Consider the following 20181-nt stretch of genomic DNA (forward strand, 5'->3'; position numbering starts at 1 on the left):
GGGGTGGAGTAGTAATGTATGGACACTTCTCTGTGTGATAGCACGGGGGATGGGGGAACTTAAATCCCAGTGTCTTTTTTTTGTAAATTAGAACAGCCCCCCCCCCCCCCCCCCCCCCCTTAGCTGACAAATTGCAGATAAATGCAGAAAGGATCCTCCTAGACCAGACCGGCGATTCTCAACCTTTTTACAGCAGTAGCACCCTTTAAAAATATGCAAAATCTGGAGGAACACTGGTCTAAAATGAAAAGAACGTAAAGGTTATTTATCAAAGCGCTGCGCAAATTGTTGGCGCTATATAAATCCTGTATAATGATAATAATAATCAATGGGAGACCTGAACCTGGCACGATGCACACAACTGTGGTGATTAAATTAACCTCATATCAGAGGTCCCCTCTTCACAACTGAAATCCCCCCATCACATCAAAGGTTCCCCCATTACATCAGAGATTCCCCCTTCATCCTTCATATCACATCAGAGGTTCCCCCATCACATCAGAGGCCCTCCTATCACATCAGAGGTTCCCCCATCATATCAGAGGTTGCCGCTTCACATCAGAGGTCCCCCCCATCACACCAGATGACCCACCATCACATCAGATGTCCCCCCATCACATCAGAGGTCCCCTCTTCACATAAGGAATCCCCCCATCACATCAAAGGTTCCCCCATTACATCAGAGATTCCCCCTTCATATCACATCAGAGGTTCCCCCATCACATCAGAGGTCCCCCTTCACATCAGAGGTCCTCCTATCACATCAGAGGTTCCCTCATCATATCAGAGGTTGTCGCTTCATATCAGAGGTCCCTGCATCACATCAGATGTCCCCCCATCACATCAGAAGTTCCCCCATCACATCAGAGGTTCCCTCTTCACATCAGAAATCCCCACCTTCACATCAGAGGTCCTCCTATCATATCAGAGGTTCCCCCATCAAATCAGAGGTTGCCGCTTCACATCAGAGGTCCCCCCATCACATCAGAGGTCACACTTCACATCAGAGGTCCTCCTATCACATCAGAGGTCCCCCCATCATATCAGAGGTTGCCGCTTCACATCAAAGGTCCCCCCATCACATCAGATGTCCCCCTATCACATCAGAAGTCCTCCTATCACATAAGAGGTTCCCCCATCACATCAGAGGTCTCCCATCACATTAGAGGTCCTACCATCACATCAGAAGTCCCCTTCCCCCATCACATCCGAGGTCCCCCCATGACATTAGACAGTTCCCCCATCACACCAGATGTCCCCCTTCACATAAGAGGTCCTCCTATCACATCAGAAGTTCCCCCATCACATCAGAGGTTCCCCCATCACATCAAAGATTCCCCCATGACATCAGAGGTCCCCCCTTCACATCAGTGGTCCCCCTATCACATCAGAGGTTCCCCACCACACATGAGGTCTCCCATCCCATTAGAGGTTCCCCCATCAGATCCGAGGTCCTCCTATCACATCAGAGGTTCCCCCATGACATCAGAGGTCTTCCATCACTCTAGAGGTCCCACCATCACATCAGAAGTCCTCTTCCCCCATCACATCAGAGCATCACATCAGATAGTACCCGCATCACACCAGATGTCCCCCTTCACATAAGAGGTCCTCCTATCACATCAGATGTTCCCCCATTACATCAGAGGTTCCCCCATTACATCAGAGGTTCCCCATCACATCAGAGGTTCCCCCATCACATCAGAGATTTCCCATCACATCAAATATTCCCCCATCACATCAGAGGTCCCCCCTTCTCATCAGTGGTCCTCCTATCACATCAGAGGTTCCCCACCAAACATGAGGTCTCCCATCCCATTAGAGGTTCCCCCATCAGATCAGAGGTCCTCCTTATCACATCAGAGGTTCCCCTATCAAATCAGAGGTCCTCCCATCTCATCAGAGGTCTCCCGTCCATTTTTTTTATTGCCTTGGGTTGGGCTTTATTTGATGGTGGGTGCTGTTGATTTTTACTCACATTTACTTATTTTATTATATAATTTGCTGTAAACATGAGAAGACCCACTGAATACAGGTCAGCAAGGTAGAGGACAGGAGAGGAGTCACCTTGATGAAGGACAGGGGGTGGAGTAGTAATGTACGGACACTGCTCTGTGTGATAGCGCGGGGGATGGGGGAACTTAAATCCCAGTGTCTTTTTTTGTGTAAATAAGAACAGCCCCACCCCCCCTTAGCTGAAAAATTGCAGATAAATGCAAAAAGGATCCTCCTAGACCAAACCGACGCTTCTCAACCTTGTTACAGTAGTAGCACCCTTTAAAAATATGCAAAATTTCGAGGAACACTGGTCTAAAATGAAAAGAATGTAAAGGTTATTTATCAAAGTGCTGTGTAAACTGTTGGTACTATATCCCATATCCTATATCCCATTAGAGGTTCCCCCATCAAATCAGAGGTCCTCCTATCACATAAGAGGTTCCCCCATCACATCAGAGGTCTCCCATCACATTAGAGGTCCCACCATTACATCAGAAGTCCCCTTCCCCCATCACATCAGATGTCTCCCATCACATCAGAGGTCTCCTCACATCACATCAGAGGTCCCCCCATCACATCAGACAGTTCCCCCATCACATCAGACAGTTCCCCCATCACACCAGATGTCCCCCTTCACATAAGAGGTCCTCCTATCACATCAGAGGTTCCCCCATCACATCAGAGGTTCCCCCATCACATCAGAGCTCTCCCATCACAACAAAGATTCCCCCATCACATCAGAGGTCCCCCCTTTACATCAGTGGTCCTCCTATCACATCAGAGGTCCTCCTATCACATCAGAGGTTCCCCACCACGCACGAGGTCTCCCATCACATCAAGGTCCTCCCATCCCATTAGAGGTTCCCCCATCAAATCAGAGGTCCTCCTATCACATCAGAGCTTTCCCCATCACATCAGAGGTCTACCATCAGAGGTACCCCTTTACAACAGACCCCCCCCCCATCACATCAGAGGTCTCCCATTCCATCAAAGGTCCATTTTTTTATTTGCCTTGGGTTGGGCTTTATTTGATGGTGGGTGCTGCTGATTTTTACTCACTTTTACTTATTTTTATATCATTTGCTGTAAACATGAGAAGACCCAACTGAATACAGGTCAGCAAGGTAGAGGACATGAGTCACCTTGATGAAGGACAGAGGTCAGGAGGGCTGAAGATAGGGGTCCCTGTGGCAGGGCAGAAGACAGGGATCAATGTTGGCAGAGCAAAGGAAAGGTCACTGTGGCAGGACAGAGGATGGGGTTACCGCTGGCAGTCGATGGATTGTCTTCAGTACAACCAGCCTGCCCTTAGATGGATTGGATCTCTGAATGACCGGCAGAGATGTCATCCATCTATGGCTGGCTTAATTCACATTCATATATACACATAGTAGGGCCAATTTGGACAGAAGCCAATTAACCTACCAGCATATCTTTGTAGTGTGGGAGGAAACCCACTCAGGCACAGGGAGAACATGCAAACTCCAGGCAAGTAGTGCCGTGGTTGAGATTCAAACCTTAGTGTAGAGCTACCAAGTGGAAATGCTATCTGCTTAGCGACTGTGCAAAACTGGGGGCCCATTTGGTGGTATGGTGGTTCCCTTTAGTCAGTTATTGGCGGTTCTCTCATGATCTAGGTCCCTGGTGAAACATAAGAGTGCATACGTTTGTCGAAATCCTTGGGCGGGTATGGTGTGGCTGAGGATATGGATGATCCTAGTTATGTTCCCACCATTATTGCTTCGAAAAGGTATAATGTTTGAAGGACTGTTTTCCTCCGTTCTTCTGGGACACGTATTAATGCCATTTAACCACATCACTCCACACAAGTAGAGAATACCTGTATAAAGATGTACCACATTATGAATGCCGTATCAGTATATATACTGCTTCTGACATTTGTCCTGCTTCTGATTAAACTTTAATTTGAAAAAAAAAGGATCCTTCTAGTATCAAGCTGAATTTTCTTGGCATCCTTGTCCTCGGTCACCTCGCACGAATGGCAACCATCACTCAGCACAAGACACTCAAGGAAACTTTGTAAGATGCAGAATCGGTAACAAGAGAACACCGGGAGCTGATAATAAGCTGATTCCGACACCGCAAGGACGTTACATTTGATACAAATCACAAACTATGCCATAATAGAAAGTGTTACTTCCTTTTAATTTTCAGCGGGGAAACTGCAATATAGTTGACCGGTCAAGACTTTTCACTTTCCTGTTAAGTGGGAGGATGAGTTTAATGACATTTCCCGAAAAAGTGTCAAGTCTAAACTTAGAACATCCTTTTTTATATTTTTTTGTTTTACGGGAATAAAAAAAAAAAACGACAAAAGAAAAAACATCGAGCTTGATTTTAAAAATATATCCTAGTTTCTGCTACACCGAGGTTATTCTAAGTCATGTTCTGCTTCCATGTCATATTTGATACGGTAAAACAAAGCAGCAAAATAGTCAATAGATAATACGATTAAGAGGCTGCTGGGGGTTTGGAGGCACGCATTACCACGCACAAAGCAAGGTCATGCGTATTTTTCCGCGAATCAGGTTGTGTATTCCTTCCAGATCTGTGCAGTAATCCAGTGTGAGACTTCCTGTAATAAAGACCGCTCACTGCTGCTCTCTCTGCTTGTGCAGTGTGACTGGTCTTGTGTCCGCCCCCCTCCTGTAGTTTAATGCAGGCAGCCTGTAGTGGGTGGAGCCTGCTGGGCCCCTCCCACAGCTCTGCTCTCTGCACAGGCTATGTACAGCACAGTGATGATGTCTCAAAATCAGGGACAGTTGGGAGCTATGCTAGTGTGATTCTTTTCTTTTCTCTTCCCTCTGCCATCTTCATGAGTCACTTCTGACAGTTTAGAACGCTGCAGAATCCAAGTGATGGCCTCACCCCCCCTAGCACACAGCAGGTGATAAACAGCCTCAGCTGTGCATGCTTCCTTATGAGACTGTGTAAGAAAAAGGGAGGGGGGGGGAGTGTCCATTCCCTCCACTCAGGTCTCAGATTACACTAAGCTCCTTGTTCTTTGCTGTGCGGTGTGTGGCGTCAGATCCATGCCTTCTGCCCGCTGGAGCTGAGAAATAGCCTTTAGGCTGGGTTCACACTGATGCGGCCACGAGTCCCAGCAGGGGGTCCGGTGAACTGCTGTACACCGATTCAGGTGTGAAGAGTGAGGTGCAGATAAACAAGTACAACCTATGTAGGAGGATTTATTTCACCTCTGTGTATCACACACAGCACTAGAAAAGCAAGGAAGAGGGTGCAGCAGCCTAGCACATTACCTTTATAAACTCTTTATTTAAAAAAAGGAAAATGGATCTATATTCACGAATGACTAATGTCGCGTACACACGACCGGACTTTACGGCATACTTGGTTCGGCGGACCAGAGTCCGTCGGACAGTTCGATCGTGTGTGGGCTCCAGCTGACTTTTTTTCCCCAAAAGTTTGACGGACCTAGAAATGAAACATGTTTCAAATCTTTTCGACGGACTCGAGTCTGGTCGAAAAGTCCGCTCGTCTGTATGCTAGTCCGGACAAAAAACGACGCTAGGGCAGCTATTGGCTACTGGCTATGAACTTCCTTGCTTTAGTCCGGTCGTACCTCATCACGTATGAATCCGTCGGACTTTGGTTGATTGTGTGTAGGCAACTCCGTTCATTCAGAAAGTCCATCGTAAAGTCCGTCGAAAAGTCCGCGGGACAAAGTCTGCCGTAAAGTCCGCTCATGTGTACGCGGCATGAGTGTCCGAAGCTCATCACAAACAATTTAGGACTATGTAGCCCGATCAACTGCCATCTGGATCCAATAGGCTTACGGGTTTTGAGGAGGTTCTGAGGAAGAGGGGGACCCCCTCGAAACGCGTAAGCCTGTTAGATCCAGGCGGCATCTTCCTTAGAGAAGGGGTGTGTGCATTTGATCGAGCCACATAGTCTTTTGGTTGTTTGTGATGAGCTTGTGACACTCAGTCATTTGTGAATATACATCCAATTTGCTTTTTATCAATAAAGAGTGTATAAAGGTAATGCTCTAAAGCTGGTGCACCCCCTGTCTTGCTTTTCCAGTGCCCTCTTATTGTTTTTTCACCCTAATTTTTTGCTGAAGTGCATACATTGACTCCCAATCGTTTGAGCAACACCGTCATATAAAGAAGAAAAAAGTTCCATCTTTACAAACAGTGCTTTGTTAACCTGTATGGTAAAAAAAAAAAAAAAAGCCCTACAAGGGGTTAAACTGAACTTTTAAAGTGTGACACCATCAGTCAGATTAAAGAGGGGTATTTTTTCCCTCTTTAGTTCATAAACCAGGAAGCAAAGAAGGATGTTGGGTTCACTGTGTGAAACTGGAGAGCTTTAGGATTAAGTGGGTTTGGAAAAGCCAAGTCTTCCCAAGGTTTGATGATAAGCTCCCAGATATATTTGGCAACAGTGGAGGTGGAGGTGGGGGGGGGGGGGACACTGTCTTTTCTCAAGAGCACCATTAGGGCTCTCACGAAAGCAACAACGATTGGAATCCGACAATTGGGCATTGCAGAATTGTCACTGAGAATTCTTTCCGAGATGGAACTTAAGAGGAAAACCTTTCTCTGGTGCCTCCGAATGACGTCAGATGTAAACAGTCCAAGGTCATCTTTCCATGCCATGTTTTGCTCTACTCAATTTTTTTTTTCCCCCCCCCCTCTTACACAAAATAACCATTCCATTTATAGGACTCGGCAACCGTACGCTGTGCGTGGATGAATTTATTTATAGAGGAAAGTTTGGAGTTTAAGTGATACCCTTTATTGGCTAACTTAGATGCAAGCTTTCGGGATGCCCAAGGTTGGCCATACATGGTCGACCTTCGAAAGAATTTTAATTTTGAAAATCAGAACATTTGTGCGCTTTGTGATCCGATGGCGCCACCATTGATTTAGAACTTCGGGCCAACCAAGCCTTCAATTTCACCTCCATGTTGCTACAGAAAAGAAGTTTTCGTGGCTGGGAATCTTCTTTTCTTTCCGGGGATTTTCTTTTCTTGCACATTTCTTTTTCAGTTACATTTCTCGCACAATTCTCCCATCATTGATTCGAAAATCGTTAGTCTTTCAAAAAATTTCCAACATGTCCGACTACTCAAATTTGATGGCCGCACGAAAATCGGCTGTTGCTGCAGCCCACTAATGGTGCGAAATACGAATTAAAATTCTTAGATAAGATTTGCGAAAGAAAATTCTTTCGAAATTGGACCCAGGTATGGCCTGCCTTAGACCCCTTCTTCAAGATTTAAACATTTTTTCAATATAAAGCCTATAGAAGGATTCTAATGCCGCGTACACACGGTCGGACTTTTCGTCTACAAAAGTCCGACGGACGCCGACGGACCAAAGCCGGCTGACAATCCGATCGTGTGTGGGCCACAAATCTGACAGACTTTAGATTTGGAACATGCTTCAAATCTTTACGTCGTAACTCCGCCGGACCCAGAAATCCGCTTGTCTGTATGCTAGTCCGACGGACAAAAACCCACGCTAGGGCAGCTGTTGGCTACTGGCTATCAACTATCAACGTCATCACGTACGAAACCGTCAGACTTTTGTGTGATCGTATGTAGGCAAGTCCGTTCGTTAGAAAGTCTGCCGCAAGTCCGCCGCAAGTTCGCCAAAAGTCAGTCGAAAGTCTGTCGGACGGGCTGTCGGACTTTTGTAGCCGAAAAGTCCAACCGTGTGTACGCGGCATAAGTTATCCTTGAATATTGTTGTGTAACCTTGCATGATTACCACCATTACAACGGTTTAAAGCTTCTTTCACACAGGCGGCCACAGGGGGGTGGTAAACATGGACTTTTACCTTGTGCAGCATTTTTTCAGGGGGGGGCGGCGCCACCCCCGGGCCCCCTCCCCCTGCCACTTTGCCCCGCTGCACTGACCCCCACCCCCTACCCGCAAACCCAATGCCCTGCAGCTGTCAGCTTCCCTCCTCTGCCCTCCCACCGAGTTTGGGAGCTGCAGGGCAGCCACAGAGGGATCTGTTTGGTCAAATAGGCCCCTCCGCTCCTCCAACCCCACCACCTCCCTGATTGTGGGGGAAAGGGACACACAGGGGGCCCGACAGCAGATGGAAAGGGCACATGTGCTAGGACCAATGCCCCTGCAGTGCAGCAAGAGGGAGAAAGAGAAGGAGAACCTGGCAGCACTGCAGGGGGAGGCAGAAGAGGATTGGTGTCTGCAATAAGATGGTACAGCCGACCCTCCTGCTCAGCAGGTGCCTGGGCCCCCTTTTCAAGCTATCAGCGCCCCCAGCTGCATCACCAATCAGATTCAAATGTCCAGCCTTCTTAGTATTACCTTTTCTCCATATGAGTCACAGCAAGAAGACTAGAAGACTGCAGTGGGTGTGTTTGGGAATAGCTCTACTGCTTTAGCAAAAAGGGGTCCCAAATGATGAAAAGGAAAGAGGAGAGGGAAATGAAGAGGAAAGGGAAGTGGGGTGTACTCATGTGTTACAGCAACGCCGGTGTGACAATCTAACCCTCTGAGGGGCTAGGCCAGTGATGGCGAACCTTGGCACCCCAGGTGGACTGAAACCCGGACACATTATTCAAACCGGGCTGTGGCTCCCCAAGTAACCAAGGTAGTCACACACAAATCTGTTGGCATCCGGGAGCTGCGGGCTGCTGTTTGGGGGTAGGATTGGCGTCCCTGGGGGGGCAGGGTAATGATGTCAGCAAGAGCAATTTGGCCACACCCACTGTTTGCTGCAGCACACTATGTGCACCACATTACTACTCTCCTTGGGGCACCCAAAAGTGTCCCAGGCCACTAAAGTGTTCGGGTTTGGTTTGAAGAAAAGGTGGCAACCCTACACCCCCAGATGTTTTGGAACTACATTTCCCATGATGCTCATGCACTCTGCAGTGTAGTTGAGCATCATGGGAAATGTAGTTCCAAAACATCTGGGGTGCTAAGGTTCGCCACCACTGGGCTGGGCTGTGTTCCCGGCATGGATTTCCATGCTTCATCCTCAATTTCGAATGGAGTGTACCTGTAATGTATATATAGATGTTCCAGGCGTGATGAAAACTAGGTTATGTGATATAGAGCGCAGGGGAACTTGCCATGCTGGAAGGGAACAGATCTTGGCAGGGGGTAGCTTCTGACACACTTCCAGAACTGCAGAAGGTCAGACCATTGTGCCTGGCTATGAGTAAGATTAGTGGTTCGCACCGCCTGTGTACACTGAACCCAGCAAGCTGTGAGCCATGAAAAAAAAAAACTAGGACAATGTTTGGTAACAGAAGAAAACCCTCTGCTAGAAGAGATACCACTGCAAGGAAGCCTAGAGACTGTGCTGGGGCTGAAGGAATATTGTATTGTTCTGAATGTAGCAGAGAGAAGAGCACTGGCCACACGTTACTAATATTAATAAATGAATCGTTTTCATGCAAGCCTTGTAAATACCTGAATTTGACTTGGTACCAGCCTCTTGCAGTCTGCTGTACGGCGGAGCTCAGGAAGAAGCAGCAAAAGGAGCCAATCAAATATAAGGCAGTGCTCACACCCTAACAAGGAACATACTGATAGAAGGAGCGTGCTGGGTGACAGAGAGATGAGGTCATTAGTCTGCTGCCTCTCCCTTCACTGTCAACTTCAGTTTTAGCAAGCACTCTAAGCCTCTGGTGCCCAACCCGTGGCCCTTTGGTATATGATGTGTGGCCCTCGGACCTCAGCAGTCTGTAGTGGGAACATTGATAAGGGCAGGGGGTCTCCAAACTTTCAAAAACAAAGGGATAGTTTTCTGTCCTTAAAACTGTAAGGGGCCAGACTGTTGCCAGTGGGGGTAAAAAATGCCCTGGCATCGATGGGAATAAACATTGCTATAGGCTTGGTGGTCAGTGGGAGTAAAAAAAAAAACGTCATCTTTGGTGTCAGTGGGAGAAACAGTGCCTAATCATTGGCATCAATAGGAGGAATAGTGCCCCATCATTGGCGTCAATGGGAGGAATAGTGCCCCATCATTGGCGTCAATAGGAGGAATAGTGCCCCATCATTGGTGTCAGTGGGAGGAATAGTACCCAATCATTGGTGTCAACAGGAGGAATAGTGCCCCATCGTTGGTGTCAATGGGAGGAATAGTGCCTCATCGAGTCAGGGCTGGGCTCAGCCCTTCCTTCTCTGAGCTGGCCGCTCAGCTGTCAGCTAATTGCCAGCTCCCATCTCTTCACAGGTACTCACCTGTTGATGATATCCTGCTCGTCAGTCCTGCCTACTTAAGCCGTCCAGCCCAGAGGCTCTCTGCCTTCGCCTTAGTCAACATCACAGAGACGCTCTACTGCATTCCTGTTAAAAGACTTGCTTGGCTGACATCCCTTCTGGCTCCAGATCCTGCTTGCTGTTTTACTTCGCTCATCTCCGGCTCCCTGACGTTTGGCTTTTCTGACTATCCGTTCCGGTTCTGGCTATGTTTTGACTACGTTTGTTCTATTTATTTTTATTATTAAACAAGTGTGATTAACTGTACTTCTGTCTCGGTCTGATTTCATGGTTTCTGACACATCGTTGGTGTCAGAGGGAGGAACAGTGCGTCATCATTGGTATCAGTGGGAGGAAGGGTGCCCCATCATTGGCATCAATGGGAGGAATAGTGCCCCATCATTGGTGTCAGTAGGAGGAATGGTGCTTCACACCAGTGAAAGGAATAGCGCCCCAAGGGCCAGATAAAGGCATGCTAAGGGCCACATTTGGCCACACGGCTGCAGTTTGGAGGCCTCCCGAATTAGGGTAATAGCATTGATCTCTGCTAGCCTCGTGTAACATGTTTAGGGTTGCCACCTTTTCTTCAAGACAAACCTGAACATTTCAGCAGCCTGGGACACCTTTGCCCCAAGGAGAGTAGTAATGCGGTGCGCATAGCGTGCCATAGCAAAAAGTGGGTGTGGTCAAATTATCTTGCTGACATCATCGCCCTGCCCCCTCAGTGATGTCAAACCTGCCCCCAGACAGCTGCCCGCAGCTCTTAGAAGGCAACAGATTTATGTGTGACTATTTTGGTTACTTGGGGAGCCACAGGCCGGTCTGAATACTGTGTCCAGGTTTCAGTCCGCCTGAAACCTGGACACATAATTCAAAACCCGGACTGTCCGGGTGAATCCCGGACAGGTGGCAACCCTAAACATGTTCCCAGTTTCGTATCGTCTTCTGCAGCATCTCTCCAGCCAACAATGTATGCTGCCCTCACTCTCCGACCCTCATTTCCCCTATTAGGTCTGCAGTTTCAGACAGTCATCTGCAGCATTACATATATTGAACATCATGTATGGCCTTTTGGTGATGCCAGGGGCAACATTTGAGGCCCCCTTTAGCTCATAAGTTGACAACCCCTGCTCTAAGCCATTGATGCTGAGCTGTAATGCACAGTGCTGTCAGTCTAAAACTGGAAGCACACTAACAGGAGAAGATTGAAATGAGCAGAATGATGACGTTTCCAATGTGCTGCTGCTCCTTCATTGTCCAATCAGGTGGACCAAGGGGGGCCTTGGTGCAGGAGTCCTTGACCAAGCTGTAAAGCATGAATGCAGCAGAGGTCGGAGACCTGCCTGTGCCGTCTGCCTATGAAGACTGGCTAAAGAGAGTTCTCAGTCTTTTGGCAGCAGGAAAGAAAGGTCAGCTGCTTGCTTGGAGATTAGCTTTAAACTTTTCATAACTTTCAGACTTTGATACTTGGCTTCTGCAGTATATAAAGCCGGTGAAAGTAACCACGTTCTTATGTAAGGTGTCACTGAATGTGACTATGCTCTGCTGCAAGGCTTGGGGAAAAAAAAGTGTGAACCTGTACAATAAACTGTGCTTGTTCTCAGCTTTGTGCTTCTTCTTATTACCATAATCACACATTGGCAGCCCACTGTACTCTCTGTTCGGGAAAGGTGATACTTTCCCAAGCAGAATCTTGACATATGAGGACTCACCCGCTACGCATATTGCCACCCCCCCCCCCCCCCCCCCCCCCAAAGTCTTATTAGAAAACTGAGGTATAAGTTATGGCAGCATAAAAGACTACCAAAAACTGCCTATGCAGATAAGGGGTGTCTTTAGATAAAAACAAACTGTGCAGCTTTGACCAAAGTTGAATAATGCCCCTGCTATAGGTGTAGGCCATCAGCCCTTGCAGTGCCTCATGGGACTTGTAGTTTCGCAACAGCTGGAGGGCCGCCAGTTTGAGACCCCTGGTCTACACCTATAGCAAGGGGGTTATTCAACTTTCGTTAAAAAGCTGGAGTTTGTTCTTATCTAAAGATGCCCCCTACCTGCATAGGAAGTTTTTTGGTAAAGGTGAACTATGCCTTTAAAGTCCAGTATAAGGCAAGATTCACACCTAACCACCTTAAGACCGGGCCTATTTTTCAAACTTTTGGTTTACAAGTTAAAATCTTTTTTTTTTTTTTTTGCTAGAAAATTACTTAGATCCCCCAAACAATATATATATATATATATATATACAGTGGGGACGGAAAGTATTCAGACCCCCTTAAATTGTTCACCCTTTGTTATATTGCAGCCATTTGCTAAAATCATTTAAGTTCATTTTTTCCTCATTAATGTACACACAGCACCCCATATTGACAGAAAAACACAGAATTGTTGACATTTTTGCAGATTTATTAAAAAAGAAAAACTGAAATATCACATGGTCCTAAGTATTCAGACCCTTTGCTGTGACACTCATATATTTAACTCAGGTGCTGTCCATTTCTTCTGATCATCCTTGAGATGGTTCTACACCTTCATTTGAGTCCAGCTGTGTTTGATTATACTGATTGGACTTGATTAGGAAAGCCACACACCTGTCTATATAAGACCTTACAGCTCACAGTGCATGTCAGAGCAAATGAGAATCATGAGGTCAAAGGAACTGCCTGAAGAGCTCAGAGACAGAATTGTGGCAAGGCACAGATCTGGCCAAGGTTACAAAAAAATTTCTGCTGCACTTAAGGTTCCACAGAGCACATAATCCTTAAATGGAAGACATTTGGGATGACCAGAACCCTTCCTAGAGCTGGCTGTCCGGCCAAACTGAGCTATTGGGGGAGAAGAGCCTTGGAGAGAGAGGTAAAGAAGAACCCAAAGATCACTGTGGCTGAGCTCCAGAGATGCAGTCGGGAGATGGGAGAAAGTTGTAGAAAGTCAACCATCACAGCAGCCCTCCACCAGTCGGGGCTTTATGGCAGAGTGGCCCGACGGAAGCCTCTCCTCAGTGCAAGACACATGAAAGCCTGCATGGAGTTTGCTAAAAAACACCTGAAGGACTCCAAGATGGTGAGAAATAAGATTCTCTGGTCTGATGAGACCAAGACAGAACTTTTTGGCCTTAATTCTAAGTGGTATGTGTGGAGAAAACCAGGCACTGCTCATCACCTGCCCAATACAGTCCCAACAGTGAAGCATGGTGGTGGCAGCATCATGCTGTGGGGGTGTTTTTCAGCTGCAGGGACAGGACGAATGGTTGCAATTGAGGGAAAGATGAATGCGGCCAAGTACAGGGATATACTGGACAAAAAACCTTCTCCTGAGTGCTCAGGACCTCAGACTGGGCAGAAGGTTTACCTTCCAACAAGACAATTACCCTAAGCACACAGCTAAAATAACGAAGGAGTGGCTTCACAACTCCGTGACTGTTCTTGAATGGTGCTTGAGGTCAGGACTCTGTGCAGGCCAGTCAAGTTCCTTCACCCCAAACTCACTCATCCATGTCTTTATGGACCTTGCTTTGTGCACTGGTTCAAATCGTTTGGTGGAGGGGGGATTACGTTGTGGGGTTGTTTTTCATGGGTTGGGCTTGGCCCCTTGGTTCCAGTGAAAAGAACTCTTAAGGTGTCAGGATACCAAGTATTTTGGACAATTTCATGCTCCCAACTTTGTGGGAACAGTTTGGGGATGGCGCCCTCCTGTTCCAACATGACTGCCCACCAGCCCACAAAGCAAGGTCCATAAAGACATGGGTGAGCGAGTCAGGGGTGGAAGAACTTGACTGGCCTGCACAGAGTCCTGACCTCAACCCCATGGAACACCTTTAGGATTAATTAAAGTGGAGACTGCGAGCCAGGCCTTCCCGTCCAACATCAGTGCCTGACCTCACAAATGCGCTTCTGGAAGAATGGTCAAACAATCCCATAGACACACTCCTAAACCTTCTGGACAGCCTACCCAGAAGAGTTGAAGCTGTTATAGCTGCAAAGGGTGGGCCAACTCAACATTGAAGCCTACGGACTAAGACTGGGATGCCATTAAAGTTCATGTGCGTGTAAAGGCAGGCGTCCCAATACTTTTGACAATATAGTGTATATCAGAACAAGTGTGTAGGACATGGGACGAAGAAGCTTAAGGAGTAACTCCGTGTCATGGTACTACTCATATGTGGCTCATCAGGAGACCGTCTCAATGTTTGACCTGCCTGGTCCCCGGGCATTGGTGAGCACACCCTCGGGTGAAGTATTACCCTATGCAAGGGGTAATGGAGTTAGTGACTCCATTCATTGCCTGGCGTAGTCCAAAGAAGCCAACCCAAGGGGGAACCTCTTGTGTGACCCTGCTTGGCACCCAATGAAAGAGGGAAACATGGGGGACACTCAACCTGTCTAGACCAGTGGCAACTGGTACTCAATATTTTTGGGGGGGTGGCAAACCAACGACAGCCCCCCCCTCCCGCAGGAGAGCGAGAGACCAGCAGGAAGGCAGTGATCACCACAACCCCGCCCCCCCCCACGCGCGCGCGCAGGAGATGGACAGACGGGAAGGTGGCAATCTGAGGCCTCCTTACCTTAGATGACAGATGACGAGTCCTGCCCAGGGTGACACTAATCTCCCCTCCTCCTCCCTCCACTGTCCGAGCCGGGGAGTTCTGGATGTGGATGCGGGTGAGCCATCCCTGGAGACCTTGTTCTGGGGGCATTGCTTCTTGTGATAGACTCACCCGGGACAGAGGTTTTTGGAGGGGACTGAATGCTAGCCTCTTGCCTACCGACTATGGGCCCTGACATTTGAGGGAGCTACAAGCATTTAGGAAGATATTCTGTTATGTAATGCAAAAGGCCATGATGGTCTCTGCCAGTGTGGGACTCATAGCAGATGTGTGTGAAAGGAATGCTGATTAATGAGATCTGGAAAGCCCTGGGTCTCCTGTTGTCTACTAGTCTGGAGGGTTTTTCACCCATTGTTAATTGTGCTCAATAACACACCTTTGTCTCCTAGAAAACTATTGGGGGGTTTGTTTCTGCTTATGTGTATTGTAAGTTGTGAGTTAGGAGACGCCAAGGCTGACCTGAAAGGTCATATCTCTGAGTCACTTAGTCTGGGTAAATGATTAGTTAATTAGCTCATGTTAATTAGGTTTCTGGTTACAGTTTGTATTGTCATCCTGATGTATATATTTGTGTGAGATCTCAAATGAATCAGTTCTTGTTCAGCAGCCAAAACGAGTACTGTCTAGTTATTGGTTGTCAGCAGTTTGGAATATCTGATATCTATATTCAGACTGGAGGAAGCGGTATATGACGAAAGCACTCATCTCCTCCCAGCCGAACAGGAAGTGGGTCCTGAGACCCCTGGCCAATTGGGTCTCAGGACCCGCTTCCTGATTGGCCGGGAGGAGAATTAGGAAGACAATAGCCAATACTGATTCGTTATTGTCACACAGAATAGAGAACAGGGTTTACTACCACTTTAACAACCTTTCTATTGTAATTGGCTCACAATTCTTCCCGTAAATATACACAGAACCTTAACTCAAATATCAGACATTCCGCGCTCTGTTCTTAGGGCTACTGCACTCTTTGGATTTAATGTGTTACTAAACCCAGGATCCTGCATTCACTATATATGGTCTCCCACAGTACACAGAACATGGAAATGCAAATATTTTAATAAATATAAACTGCTATATACATTTTCTCATCAGCAGTATATGGCAGTCTTGTGACTTCTATTAGTGTTTGGTTAAAGCTTGTAGGAGGAGTTTTCATTCTACTCTCCTATAAGGCTGCAGGACCCCTGTCTGGACAGTGCTTATCACATGCACTCTCCCAAGCAAAAGCTCTCTAGCAATATACACCAAACTGAGCATGTGCAGCTTGTCCCAGAGCCTCTGTTCTACCAGGAGATGGATTGGGGACAGGGGAAGAAGGGGAGGATCAGAGAAGACAGGATCCAACAGCCTTTTTACACAATGCAGAGGATTAACCCCTTAGGTTCCACAGTGAGTATAACAAGCATGCTTTACTGCATATACAGACTGATTTTACTGTTGTGGGTTTTAGTAACACTTTAATGTTGCAGGGATGCAACGTTTCTCCTATTTCAGCACAGGACTGATTGATGTATGTGATTGGCCTGGAAAGGTCTATTTTTTTTTGTTTGTTTTGTTTAATAAAGTAGAAAGTCACTTTAAAAGCTAAATCCAGCTTCAATCACGACCGTAGATCTGACAGTCGTGTACAGATCGATTTTTTAAAAATTGTTTTGCTCTGTAAATAAACGGGCAGCAGATTTCCATAAATGTATGCCATGAACCCGGCAGGCCATATGCTGAAGGTGGCTCTCAATGAGCCGATTACCTGCTTTAATCAATATGAGAAGCCTGGGGAGCTGTGAGCTCACATCCTCTCCCTGAACCTGCATCTGAGAACAGACACAGCAATTGTTAATGGGAGGAAAGGAGCGGAGAGCCGAGCAGCCTGCCTGAACCTCTCTGTCCTCGCTGTCCCCACTGACCTCTTGCGGTTGTATCACTCGTGTAGTGAGGTCAGTGCGGTCACCGGCATAAACTGTTTACAGAGAGTTCATCTAATCCGCTCCGTATAAAATAAAGCAGCAACTAACTTCTCTGGCTCCAGCTCTGCAAAATAAAAGGGCATGTAAAAAATAAAAAAAAGTATACATACGATGGGTCTAAAGTTTCCGCACTGTTTCGTATTAACCCCTTGGAGCCGGCGCCTGCCCGGCCCCTTAACGGGTTTAGAGTTCCCGGGAGGTGGGGTGTGACCACCGTGATTGGCTGTCACAGCGGTCACACGATCGAAAAGCTCCCGATCACAAGGGCGCGCGCTATTTGTACTAATGCACGCAAATACGTGGCCTCATATATAGATCGACTTTTATCGTACCCACTCCCACCTCTGCAATCCTCACCTACTGGACCATTCGTAAAGCGCCACACAAGCGCAGTGGGGAGCTGGCTGTGGCACAACCGGCTCCCATATCCAAGATGGCTGCGTCAGGGACCTGCGGCTGTTAAAAAACTGGCTGTGGAAGACAGCGTTGGACCCTGTGTGCCGGTAAGTGCTTGATAGGCTCCGTTCACATCTAGTGACGCTCCCACGTTGCGTTTTTCAAGCTTTTTTTTTTGCACGTTTTTGGAGCGGCACCATTCACTTGAATGGGCTGCCCTCCTCTCTAAAAGGGTGCCAAAGTAGCTCAAGTACCTTTTTTTTTTTTTAGCCAAATTTGGAGTGGCACCATTCACTTGAATGGGCTGCCCTCCGCTCCAAAAGCGTGCCAAAGTGGCTTTTTTTTTTTGTTGAACAACAAAATTGTACGTGTTTTGTCGAACAACAAAATGACCGCTTTCTAAGTACATTAGGGGTTCCGTTGTTTGTTTCAGCGTATTTTTGGCGTGCATTTTGGAAATGTCTACAGAAACATGCCTTTCCGATACGCTCAGGTGTGAATGGGGCCTAAAAGTCAGAAAACACAGCGTTTGTAGCTGAAAAAAAAAAACAACTGAAGTTCCTCTTTATCCAATTGTCTTGAACCCCTGAAAAGCTTGGCTACTTTTTGGATTGTACCCCTGACTTTTGTTGGAATAAAGTTGTATCAGGACCTCTTAGCAGTGGTGTGGCACTTTAGTTTCAATTTCTGTTACATTATATTACAAGCCAAGAAGACCATGGAGATCCTCTGGATCCTCAGCCTCTTTTAGTCATTTCCTCTCTACATGCATCAGCTCCAGTGCCATGTGCACATCCCTGAACCCGTTTACTACCAGTGACAACAGCAGACCATGCCCGTGCAACATGTGTCGGCACAGCCGTTTTTATTCTCAACTAGGCATGACAACGCAGAAGCACAGTTGGGAGACAGTTGTCACCTTACCTTTTTAACCCAAACCTTCGATGACCACGACGTAGGAGGTGGTGGTGATCAAACACTGCTGGAATTTCCAACTAGACTAAACTGGATATTGATCTAGTAAGGCAGAAAACGCTATTTGAACCGTAAAGTCTGCAATTTTTGTTGGTGGTGGTTACACGAAAGCCTTGAATACTCTAGCTGAACCATGAAGTCTGATTTTACAATTTTTTCAGTGGTCGTAACGTGAAAGTCTTGACTTGCTTCCATTGGAAAGGGTGTGTGTGGGACAATTGGCTGTTTGAAAAAAAAAAAAGAACGTTCAAAAAAAGAGAAAAAATAGACAAGCAACATGTGTGACAGTATTGTAAAGATTGAAACAAATGACTACAATTTAACCAAATAGCGGTCCTAATGTGTGTATAGGGTGGACATAGCTGGTCAGACCTCCAAGTCATCAACCTGTCCTTGGGAGCTTGGCTAATTCTTCAGCAGTGGCCAAGGATCCATGGCCTGTACATGTGATTTCACACTCATAATGGAAGGTGCTTACAGCTAAAATAATATAACTTTCTCTGAAATACAATACGAGACCGCACAGAAAAAATATTTAGGACAAATGTGGCCCTCCGGGCTAAGACACATTCTTTATACCTACCACGTTGTCTTAATTTACCAAATCAAGACAGTAACATTCCATCCCATGGGTCGGGAACATAGACAAGGAAATTAAGTAAAGTAAAAATGAAAAGTATCACCGTATCCACGGTTCTTGGCCGTTCCTTTCCCATAGCCACCCAGGCCACATAGAGATGTATTAAGAGACAGGGAGTGCAAGGTTACATCCTTTGGGTTGACTTTGGAGGGTGTCACAGGGTATTCTCTTGAAAATTTTGCTCTGCTCTCAAAAAAAAATTGAGGAGCATCCATTGTGTCCTCTTTACTTTGCACCAAGGAAACCATGACGCAGGAGGTAGGTCAAGGTTTAGGCATTTTGTGCCCACCATGGCTGATGGTTCTTTGGTTGCACAATAAGAAATCTACTAACCACAGGTGGTCACCACCCAACCCAGGCAGTTGTAAGCTGCCTTGTTTTGTTTTTTTATCAAGACAACAGCATTCCATCCCATGGGTCAGGGCATAAACAAAGAAATGAAGTAAAATGAAAATGATCACCGTGTCCATGGTTCTTGCACATTTTTTTTCCCATAGCCACCCAGGTCATATAGAGATGTATTAAGAGACAGGGACTGCAAGGTCACATCCTCCAGGGGCATGCTCTTGAAATTTTTGCTCTGCTCTCGAAATGACAACAAAAATGGAGGAGCATCCATTGTGAACTCTTTGCATTCCACCAGTTATTATCAAGTAAACCACGAGGCAGGAGGTGGGTCAAGCTTCAGGCATGTTGTGCCAACAAATAAGAAATCTACAGACCACAGAAGGTATCCACAGATGGTCACCACCCAGTTCAGCCAATTGTAAGCAGATTTCCCTGGCAAGTTACTGGGCTGGTAGTGTTTGGCACCTGGAAAAAAAACTCAAGACAGTAACATTCAGTCCCCTGGGTTGGGAACAAGTCAAAGAAAATGAAGCCAAGTAAAATGAAAACATCCTCCAGGGTGACCTTGGAGGAGGTCACAGGGCATTCTCTTGAAATATTTGCTCTGCTCTCAAAATGACAAAAAAAATGGAGGAGCATCCATTGTGACCTCTTTACATTCCACTAGTTATTATCAAGGAAACCAGGATGCAAGAGGAGGGTCAAGCTTCAGGAATGTTGTTCCCACCATGGCTGATGGTTCTTTGGTTGACCAAAGAGAAGTCTACAAACAAGAGAGGGTGTCAACAGATGGTCACCACCCAGGCAATTGTATGCATATTATCCTGGCTAGTTGGTAGTGGAAATCTAGCCCTTCCTTCCTCCACGCTGTTGAGCCTGTGTATGGCCAGCTTTAGCCCCTCCCCCATTTCATAACGTATCTAAAGGCTCCCCTTTAACGAAACTGCTTGCTCTGATTTCACTGCACACTTTGAGTTTCTTACAGCAAGTCAGAGAGAGGACATCCGTAATCATCTAAATTTC

This window comes from Aquarana catesbeiana, linkage group LG07 (genome assembly GCF_042186555.1).
Source record: "Aquarana catesbeiana isolate 2022-GZ linkage group LG07, ASM4218655v1, whole genome shotgun sequence".
Taxonomy (NCBI): domain Eukaryota; kingdom Metazoa; phylum Chordata; class Amphibia; order Anura; family Ranidae; genus Aquarana; species Aquarana catesbeiana.